The 11632-nt window shown below is 40.0% G+C and overlaps 1 protein-coding gene across 7 annotated transcripts in view; it reads right to left on the bottom strand.

The window, feature by feature from the left end:
• EPHA5 (EPH receptor A5) overlaps positions 1-11632 on the bottom strand; it is a 369106-nt gene that overhangs the window by 331630 nt on the left and 25844 nt on the right. The gene's annotated exons all lie outside the window — the stretch shown is intronic.

Below are 11632 nucleotides of genomic sequence, written 5' to 3'. Positions count from 1 at the left end.
AATGATATTTTCATTTAAAATATAAATTGTATTTAACAAATATAAAAAGAGAATTAAACCCTCCCCCAATAAAAGAAACATTCTGTTTTGATTTGATCCAAAAAGTTATCTGACCAAAAACATTTCTTTTTAATTTTTCCATTCAGCAACTAAACCAAAGTATCTGTCATTGACACACCTCTAATGAAGTTTTTCAATATCCTCACACACCTTTACAGCACCAAAAAAACTATAAAGAATCCTCCAAAACTTCTACAAATTTTCAAATTTTATCTAAAAGGGATGTAGCCTATAGCAAAACCTCCTTGAGTACAGCAGGAAGAGGATCTGACCATGTCCTTTACCTGCCACAGAAATCATAAAAGATTTTAAACAAATCTGACAATATACTACAGTTTTCATACATATTTTTTATCTCTCCCCACCACCCCACCCTCCTCCCTTCTCTCCCAATGCACATACACTCGCTCACTTCCCCAAGCACATGTAGAGGAGAACTTCAGAATCAAAGCTTTAACACTCTTCTCTCTTCTTGCTGACAATACTTACTCAAAGGGACATAATGCAGAATAGGCACATAGTACAGAAAGAATTAAATTAATCTCTCAATTCAGACAATAATTTGAATTAATATAACTAATTTGAGGGAAAAAGGACTTTGTAAACAAAAATAACAGCTGCAAAAGATTTTCTGGTGGTTTGAAACATACCCTTTAATGTGTTTGGTTTAAGAAAACAATAAGCACAGTCTACCAAAAACCAGGTTATAATTCTTGTATTTTTCTGCTTGGCTGCAATTTTGTTGTAGCTCTTTATTAATGCCACTATACTATAGTCAAATAAACTAAAAATATGTTTAGCTCTTCGAAACTTATTAAAGTTGGTGAGAGATTTTTTCCTATTAATTTCAGGGCACTTTGGATCAGGTGTCTATGGATAGTTTTTCCTAAATTAGGAAATTAAGCATATAACCTGTTTACTTCAAGGTAGAAAATGATGAGTTGGGATTCTAAACCACTTTCTTTGATGAATGCTGCATTTGGCTAGGAAAATGTTTTCACACCCAGTACATTCAGAGTCATAACAACAGCTTATAAAATATTTAACAAAATAACAAATGCAATATAGGATTAAAAATAAACAAAGGAATTGCAAAAGCTCAGGCCATAAATTTTTAAGTTTAAATAAATCTTTCCCCAAAATAATTTTTTCCCCCTCTAAAAATCTGAAAAGCAAGAGTTGACTGTACCACTTGATAAAACTGATCTTCCATTTATAATGTTACAGCACAACAACTGCATACTAAAAATCATCAAGAGAAGGAATTTAGCATTTCAGTCAGAACTCAAAACGATGCTGAAAGCCGCCTGCAGCTTGGGATTCTCATTAACCTTCCACTGCCATCCTCCATGTTTCTCAGTAGCACCACTCTTTAAGGGGCACACTGCTATTTTTGTGTAATCACTTCAACAATTATCAAAAATCCCCCAAGACTGACACCTTCAGACATTCTGTGCATTTCAGCAAAATTACTGACACGTTTGTCCTTTGATCCCTATTCCCTCTTACAGATCAGCATATAAAAGGGTCATCGCTAACACAACCAAATTATTTCTTCCATGCGTCCTGACGAGGACATGCACACACAATATGATTTAAAGGCCGGGCACGTGGTTTTGCAGGCAGCTGAACCACAGAAAAGACAAAGTTGCAGCTACAAAGGAAGCTGAGACTCCAATAGCTGACAGTGGCTTCGATTTCACTATCCCCTTGGATTCCATTTGTCTGTCTCGGAGTTGATATCTACATTAGCTAATGAATGTTCACATATTCCCTGCTCTCTTTTGTTCTCTGTTTCAAAGGGAAAGACTCTCCTAGTAGAGAGCAGACTTAAATAAATAAAGAAGGGAATACATATGTATATTTCTACTCAAATTTAAGAGTAAATTCTCACTGACGCTACTTTAACTGGCTCTAGAGGAACAGCTGTGCTCAGAAAGATCATTAGCAACTTACGGGTGGCAAAACTGCTCACAGGAATATAATATAAAAAAAGAAAGAGAATTCATACTAAAGACAACTCAACATCACACCGAGTTTTATCATGACAGATTTTACCCAGAGATCTGGTATTGTGTCCTTGCATTGTGCTAAAAACTGCAGCCAGCCAGGTTTTAGCAGGCTGAGAGAATGGTTAATGGGCTGCCTCTCTTGTGCCATTATAGTCTTTAATTACATGACTGCTTGCTATATGTTCTGTAGGATCTTTGCAGCACTGCCAGCCCCAAACACTGGGGTCAGAATCACACCCCAAAAGTCATGATGATGGTGATGATGTGGAGTTGTTTTTCCTTCACTCCCCAATCTTTTTTTTTTGCCAGTCATGTTTTCAAGCTTCTCTTGACAAACATGAGCACTAGAAACTTACTTTTTTCCTAATGAAAGCTGAAATTCTCACATAAAAACCTGAATCCAGGAGCTAGTCCTTTATGCAAAGCACTAAGAAGTCTGCTAAATTGTGAGAATTTGCAATGCTGCCTATGCACATTCAGTGCACAGGATGGCTGAATAAAGGTACCAAATTAAGGTTACCTGGGCAACTGTATACCTGGCATACCCTGCCATTCAAGTGCTTGACTTTTCAAACTAAATAATGATGCTGAAACGTTCGGGTTTTTTTAACGTTGTTTATTTACACAGCCTTTCTACTAGGGCTGTGCGAAATTTCGCCGGTTGTTTTGTTTCAACACTGTTTCAACTCATTTCAAGCTCAAAACAGTGAAATTGAAACAAAATGAAGGGCTTTGAAACAGCCTCAAAATGAGGGCAGTTGAACCGTTTTGAAAGTTTTGAAACATTTCAAGTTTCAAAACTAAAGCTGGGCTTGCCTGCAGGGAAACAGAAAGTAAGGAGAGGGAGGGGGAAGAGGGGGGAAGTACACCTTAACACACACGCCGGAGAAGAAGCTTCTGCAGGAGAGGAAAGAAAGGCTCTGTCATGGTTTGGCTGCCTGAGATGCTGTTGGTGCTACCATGCTGCTTACTAAGTTATTACCTATTGTCAGTTAAAGGGGTAGCCCAAACTGAGGCTGTAGGGGAGGAGTAGACCTCACTGAGGCACACTACTGTGTTGTATAGAGGCCCTAGCGCCAATGAGGGCACACCTAAACACACATCACAAGTTTTTCTTGTCAGCAGCCTCAGATGCCGTTTCCCAGAAACTCCTGCACCTACCTCCTTGAAAGTTGGCGGGCTTTATGGCCTCAGCAGAGGCTAGTACACCTGCAGTTTTCACCCACCTGTGCCTTCACACTTACAAGTGATATGAGTTTTTCTTTCAAGACTTTGAGGTGCACTGTCCCAGAAATCCCTGCACTTATCTCCTTGAAATTTGGCAGACTTCATGGCCTCAGAAGGGGCTATCATCCCTGCAAGTTTCATCTGAAGGAGCTACCACCCCTGTTATTTTCATCCAAATCTGCCAAAAAATGACAATGTTACAAGAAGTTTTGTGCTTATTGCCTATGGGCAAAATGGCAAAACAGCGTCAAAACAGCAAAACAGATTCAAAGAAACAAAACAGAACAGTGCTTTCAAAATGAAACAAAAATTGAAATGAAAGACTGTCCCACTGAAATGGCTAAATGGAGGTTGAAATGAAACAGTGCTGTTTCTCACAGCCCTACTTTCTAACCCCCTCTGTGCTTGTATCACATCACAGTGGTAGACCAAAACATCAAAGCAAACATTTTCTCTTCTACCTGTGGCTTTGCCAAGGAACATTTGCCTTCTCCCTGACACCTCGTCCTTCTTGGCTGCAGGTAGGGATAAGAATTGCCAGGAGCTCTGGTTATTTAGCCCCTCTCCAAAGTTATCAAGTTTTCCGCATCTCATGTTATTCTCATGACTTTTTATTGTGAATTCTTATCAGACGTGTGGACTTCAAGAACATTTTACAACTACTGAGTCCCAATAATTAGAAATGTCCATAAGGACAACCAACCTATCAAGATACCTGAAATCCAAGTCAAACAATTACTTGTCAAAGAAAACCTAGAAGAGGACCCAAAACCTCACAAATTGTTTAAGGCCCATTTCCCCTGAAATGTAGTAAGTGACTGGAATTATGTGCTCAATAATATTCAAACCAGGTGCTAAAAATGCATTTATTTTCTAAAGGATTCCTCTGGTTTCTTATTATTGCAGCCTGAGATTCACTCTGATAATGGGAAAGAAGCTTTGCTCACACTTTGATCACTTACATGTGCAATCAAAGATGTCAGAACCATAATCCAATCGGGCGGTGAACCCAGTTGGAGGTTACTGTAATCAAAACAAAAGGAACATCAGACCCTCTCCAGCATGGCTAATCAGAGAAGGTTTTGACCTATAACAAGAGCAAAGCATGCTGAGCACTTTATTCTCAACCTAAGCTTTAAGGAAAGAAAAGGTTGAAATTCTGTGTGCACCTTGTTTTGGATTACAAACAGGGTCCAAACAACAGTTCAGTGCTGAGTCTCATAGCATGGTTATCATCATTAGAGATTCAGTTAGAAACATGGCACAAGAACTTCCTTTTTTCTCATTCTACAACACTCATTGTAAAACAATTAAATGCATGTCAAAGGGCTCATCTACATATGTATTAATGCACCATAGTTACGGATCATTAAGTTTAGTACCTGTAATAACAGGTACTAAATGCACAGTAACCAGCGCTACTACACAGTAGCACCACTGCATGCATTTCTAGTAACACTAATGCGCATTAGTGACACTACTAATTCTACTGTGCATTAGTTCATTTGCATAGCTTTTGCCGTGATGCAATGCACAGCAGAATTAGTTTACTGAATATTTAGCATCTCGTGTATACACCCAAAGGGAACACAGAATAATAACAAAAGACTTAAAAGGCCTGATTTTCAGAAGAGTCTAGCATACTACTGTGACTTCTTCAGGCACCTAAATTAGTACTTTTATTTAAGAAGTTCCAGAAGCCAGACCTGCAAAGACCTTGAGGTACCTGAAGATGCAGAGAGGTGCCTGGGTGAATCTCTACAAGTGCCTAAGTAGGTTTGGCAACTTGCTCCCCAGTGAGCGCATCTACATAAGATGCTACAGTGGTGTAACGACGAGCTACCACACCATAGCTCATTGCTACCACAAAATAGTGTTGCCGAGCACTAACTATGCAGTGACGGTACTGCACAGTAGTAACAAGCTACTGCACAGCAGCACCGGGCAAAAACCATGGTAACGGTACTGCGCAAGTACTAAACGACCGCTCAGTAACAACTGTGCAGTGGACTACTCGTGCACACTGAAAACCTCACCCATATGCAAGTCTTTAAATATGTAACTCAGTTAGCCCCTTCTGAAGATAGTAGAGACACTGACTGCTGCTGAATACTAAGCAATTTTGAAAACCTGGCCATTTTATATAGGCACTTAACTGGGAGCTGCACTCTTTTAAAGAATCTGCCTCCACACTCACAGGTTTTCAGCACTTTTGAATATCTGATTGGTCTTTCACTTTTAAGCATTTCTTAAATATTTGTTTCCTGCTCTGAATATTATTACTGGGCTAACTTCAACTCTTTGGCGCCTTTTTAAAGTGTATGTTGAGAAAGGAACCTTTTTTTGGGAACAAACACTGGCACTCTTACAAAATGGTACAATCACTAATCAGCTCAACTCAAGCCCTTCATAATTATCAGCTGCTACCTATTATTTTCCGGGAGTGACAAAAATTAGTTTAAAAGTTTCCAGGAAATTAGAAAATTTACTTGACCAAAGAGTGTATTTAATGAAAATAAAACAGATTAACCTCTTAGCTCTCCTACTGTTTCAGGCAAAATAGATACAATTATACATGCAAAGCCTAATGTCACAGCATACAATTTGCAAGGCCAGATTATAGCAAGCCTATATAATGCATCAGACCTTGTAGAGAATACACTATTTTACCTCTGCTCCCTGGTCTCTAATCTGCCCAAAGCTTTTCATACAGATAATATTACATTCATGGTTTAGTCCTTGACAACTGCACCCATAAATCAATTTCAAATCTTGCATTAATCATCTTTCTGTAATCAGTGGCTATTCAGCACAAATTTACATCTCATTTCTGTTGGCCAAACAGCCACATTAGGGCTTTGAAGCTTATTCAGGCTTAAATGATTATATTCCCCTAATAAACACTGAAGTCCTCTCAGTTTGGTTGCCGTGAGCTGCATTAATGACATTCAGGAGAAGCAGAGGCCATCTAAAGTCAGTGTTGTCTGCTGCTACCAGTAAAGGCCCCCACAGTGATTTGTCTCATCTTTCCAGACTGCATGGAGGGGAAGAGCGTTTGTGTACACATGCGTGTGCTTGCCTGTGCTGACACTGTGGGCATGCATGCTGTGGCAAATACTCTGGGCTCTGTTCTTTTGCTTACTAGCAGACCCGTTTGCCACAGCTTTGCTGCATGATGATGATGTCGAAAGAAAAGTAACGGCCAGGTTTTCAAAAGAGTTAAGTTAAGCAGCTAAATGAGGAGGGCATATATTCAAAAGTGCTCAGCACCCAGCAGCTGTGACTGAGAACAATGGTAACTGTGGGGTGCTGAGTTCTCTTGAATATCTAGAATTTCAAATTTCTCAGGCAGCTGTAACTTGCTCACAGTACTTTTCAGTCTGGTCCTATGTCCTTTTCTTTGATCAGCTTAAAATAAAGCATTATATTTGTAATGCTTTTTATTTTTTGCCTGCTTGCTTGTTCTTGCTTCTTAGGTGCGATATAAAGACCACCACTTATCACAGGTTGCAATAAACAGCTGAAGCATTAATAGTTTAGGGTGGGTTTTGCATGTTCTTTCCCATGATCCCAATAATGAAGCAATCCATCTTGGTGGAACAAAGAGTAATTATTTAATTAAAAGATCCTTAGTAGTCTTACATTATTTAACTGACAGAAAAAGCTTCACATTGATTGTGTATTTATTTTCAGCAAAAGGCTGATTCAACAGTGCTGAATAAGATCTGAAAATGAACGAATGGCTCTGTTATGACTGTTGTTAAGTACTTGCCCAATGTAGGTGATAAATTATACATGTGCACGTTACTGTTATTCTACAACCTAATGCAAATTTAAGTTACTTTTTATTACAGGGGACCTAATTCACCACTGCATTACACTAGCATAATATTATTTAAATCAATGGAGTTACACTGACATAAAATGAGTAATGCACTGGCACATTTGGTCCCTGTTGCCCCTTTAAGAATCTGGGTTGGAAGAATCCTGGATTTTTTTTCAAGATAGATTCTTTCTCCAGATACCATCTGAGCAAAAATGCATTTCATGTTTTGTGTTAGGTCCATTATTTTTTTTTTCTGAACTGCCACCTAGCACAACATCTTTACCTCCCTTTGGTTTTTTCTAATTTTTTTTTTTTAAGAACCAGCTGAACATGAGTGTGTCAGGCAATGCTATAGCTCAGACAGTAGTGCAATCCTTTGCAAAATTCATTTCTGGAGTACTATATATAGTTTAAGTAATCCATGCTTCTAAAAGGATGTTGAAAATTAGAAAAGCTTTGCAAAAGAGCTGTGACTTGCACCTGGGAAAACCTTCCTTCAGCAAGCAATTAAAAAAAGTCTGATCTAGTTGGCTAAGCAAAAAGAGTTTGGGGAGTAAACTGATCATGGTACATAAGAAGCTACAGTGGAATAAGACTTTTGAGAGTAGATGGGTTTTAATACAGCAGATAAAGGCATTATAAGATCCAGTGGCTAGAAACCAAGGTTAAAGAAATTAAGACTGAAAATAAGATATAATACTAATAAAATAATAGCAAAAATAACAATAATAATGACAGTGAGGGTAGCTAACCACTGGAACAAAGTATCTGGGGAAGAGCGGACTCTTCAGACATTTGTAGACATGCACACACCACAGTGGCGAGTGCTTTGAAAAGCGCTTGGTGCTGCAGCACGTGCAATTGCATAAGCAAAAAATGCATGTCAGCACTGAGAAAATGGCAGCAATGCACTTTTGAACTAAAACACATCAGAGGTGCCTTAGTTCAAAATCACACTGCTGCCATTTTTTGCATGTTGACGCACATTGCATTACTTATATAACTACATGCGCTGCAGTACAGTGTGAGTCAGCCCGCATGCGGAGCAGACTTGTTTAATTGAGTGTGCTCCGACGTGCCACATCTCTGGCGTGTCCCTGAACAAAAATGTATGTGTATAAATCATCACTTAGTGTTCTAGTCAAGATTGTATCTCTTTTGGAACATTATGCTCTAGTTCAGTAGCAATGTGTAGAGAGTGCACGGGGGTGCACAAGCACCCCTTGAGAGTGCTGCATGCTCCCCACTTAGGTGATGGGCAGGGGAGGCAGGCAGGAGCACTGGTGCCCCCCCTGTGAGTGCCTGCTGGGGAGTGGGAGCGCCGAATGAAGTGCCACAGACACTTCCGGGAGTGCAGCAGCTACTTCCCGTTCGGTGACATTGCCTGTGGGGGGGGCCCCCACCCCTGGTCACTGACTGCTCGCTAAGGTGACACCAGTCACCCATGCTCTAGTTCAAACATAAATGTTTGGGCTTGAGGCAGCAATCACTGGCCTGTGGTATGCAGGATGTCAAATGAGATGGTCATAATGGGCCCTTGTGGTCTTAATCACTCTGAATCTATTAATCTTATAGCATTGTTTTTTTATTTTATCTGAAATGGATAGCTATCTGGAATGGGAGTGGAGTTGTATGCATGGGGAGCTTACAGTCCTTGCATTTCCATATGCACAGCATGGCTTTCAAATATCTACAGGTGCATAAGCATACACAAATGTGATCCCTGCAATGGACATAAAGTATGAAAAAGGAAGAACTTCCTTAGTTCTGCCTGGAAGTGGCATCAGTGACTCACAGTCTACTCTCATACAGAATGATTTTGGTTCTGCAAAGGCAACTTTCCTCAATTGTTCCATCCAGTGATTTGATACTTTTATAGCTACATGTCTGCAGTGGATCACTTCTGATATTAACAAACTTAAGTGTAATTCATTCCTAAATTCTGTTTCAATGTCTTCCTCTACTGTACCCCTTCTGTTCTCTGAGAGACGTTTCTGAAATAGCACATTCAATACTGCAGTTTTTATTACCATCTGCTGTTTCATTTTGAGTTGTCCTGATTCAGCTATCTCTATATCTCTCCTTAAGCTCTCTGAAAATAACTAAAGGTTTGTCTACACTGCACTGACTGCAGTATAGGGAATCCACACCAAACTCATTTTAGGTACCAGTAGCAGTGCAGCCACAGCAGCATAAGCCTGGAATGGTAAAAAAGCTACTTGAGTGGATAGGTCATGCTAAACTCTATGCTATCAAGGCTACCAATTCTCAAACTAACATAGTTACTGCTAGCTCCACCAGCACCACAGTGCAGTCAGTCACACCAGTGACTACAGGCTAGACAAAAGGTAAAGTACTTGCACACTGCTCTCCAGCAACGAGTGTCTGTGCCTTGACACATGAACAGAAAGTCCAGAAATAACAAAATATTGTGAAAAAAGGGAAAATGAGGTATCGCAGGGGATGCAAACAGTCCAAGCTTGGACCAGTTTTGGGCAAGAACAAGGGCAGCAGGTTGGTTTCGGGGCTTGAAAAGAACAAACTGAGTATTAAGGGGGAGTGGGTCCATATTTCTTTGGAAGTAGGGAAAGGTTCAGACAGCAGAGAAAAAAAGGAAGTCTACATCCAGCATAAGGAACAGGAATCTGGTCAGGTTGGGCAGGAAAGAGAGAAGGATGAAGCCTACGACCTTCCAAGGTCCAGTCTGAATCTCTTGGATAATATAAACAGTCAAAAAGCCTGAGGCTGAATTGATTCAGTCGTTGCAGGTTAGTCTAAAGTGCAAAGACTGAACCAATTAGCAAATGAATAGACATTTACTTTTGATTCACTAAATGCAGTCACATCCTTTCAGTGGCTCAAGCCAGGAGGCACTACAGCGTAGCTCTCTGGCACACAGCCAGGATGGGCAGTGTGTTCACTTCCTCTTTCTGCTGTCCCTGAGGTCTCTGGGATTTGCAGTCCACAATTACAGCAGCAGGACTCTGCAGGGCTCCTCATCACTTCCTCTTCCTGCTTCCAGGTGTCTCTAGGATGTGTAGTCCACAATCACAGCCAACAGTAAGTTTAGCAGAGTAGGGCAGCTCTGTACTCAGGGGAAGGGAAATTTAACCCCCTCCCTGGCCCTTGGCCCATGGCCCCAGACCCTACCCAGGGCTTGCCTGGGGAAGCCAGTGAGCCAGCCTTCACTGCTCCAGCTAGGGAGCAGAGGGGCGGGGCCAGCACTACTCTGGAGCAGACAGCACAGTCCAGTCCAGGGCTGCAAAATGCTGGAATGCTGGAGGACTCTGATTTAACTTGAACCAGGAGGGAGTCTGGGACAGAAGTTTCATAAATCAGTTTAACCTAAATCAGTTAAGTCCGATACTACATTCAACCAGGTTTATCTAACTAGTTTCAGTCATTTTGAAATGGATTCATATGCAGTGAATTTATGTTCTGTTATATAAGCTGTTATATAAACTGTTTAAACCAGTTTCTGATCACTTAAACTGGTTTATGTATAACTTCCATCCCTAACTCTGGAGTTTCATTTGGATTCATCACTATCTTTACTACACTTGTCTTGAACCTGCTTTGGGATCCAAAAGCACAGACCCCTGCACTGACATAGACTCTCCAATGGCTTCTCTACAACTCTCTGTCAAGAGGAGTCTGTACTGCCAATGCCAGTGTAGAATCAGAGTTCTCTTGTGTATCCCTGTGCTGTAAAAAACTGTAGCACATAAACACCAAGGTGGCAGTATTTCCCTAATAAGTGTGAGATGCTCTATGTCTTTACTATGATGAAGATCTTAAATCCCTAGGAAAAAGCACTACAGCATAAACATGAAAGCGATTACTTACCAGCCACTATTCTAGACCAGGCTTTAGCCGATTCATTACAAATACGAATGGATAGATTGCTAAATTCAGAATACACATGACGTCTCAGATCTGGTTTGTTATTATTAAGTACTTAATTTACACCTAGGGCTCAATCTCTAATGTCTTTTCAAAATCCGGACTTTATCTACAAGAAATCTAATAAATTTAATATATGTTTTTCACAGCATGAAATGGTGAAACTCTAGCCTTATTTTCAAATGAAGTGGTGTATGAAGATATACAGAAAAATTCAAATTTAAAAGATAAAAATTATATTTCTGGTAGAAAGAACTAATTAGCATATGCAACAACACCTTTACACAGGATGTTGTTTAACTGAAATCATTTTTCTTACTAAAATACATATACAGAGAAAATTAGGATTAGAGCACTAAAGTAGTAGGTTTGGATGCTGAAAAGTTGCCTCTATAGTGTACAATACATAAAGCTCTCTCATAATGTGTGCTCTCATCCATAAATCATTGAACACAAAGGGAACTTAAAGCACTAAGCTATGGAAGAAATTTCATACTAAATAAAACAATAAACTGATCTGGAGAAAGCCACACAAACAACTACCCGAGACAAAACAGATCGAGCCTGAGCCTAATGAACCCAAACGAGACAGAAGCGACTCCAA

The sequence above is a fragment of the Gavialis gangeticus genome, unplaced genomic scaffold, assembly GCF_001723915.1.
Source record: "Gavialis gangeticus isolate Ggan-Ray unplaced genomic scaffold, GavGan_comp1, whole genome shotgun sequence".
NCBI lineage: Eukaryota > Metazoa > Chordata > Crocodylia > Gavialidae > Gavialis > Gavialis gangeticus.
Note: the sequence above shows the minus strand (reverse complement) of the source record. Positions and strands in the feature narration are given on the sequence as shown.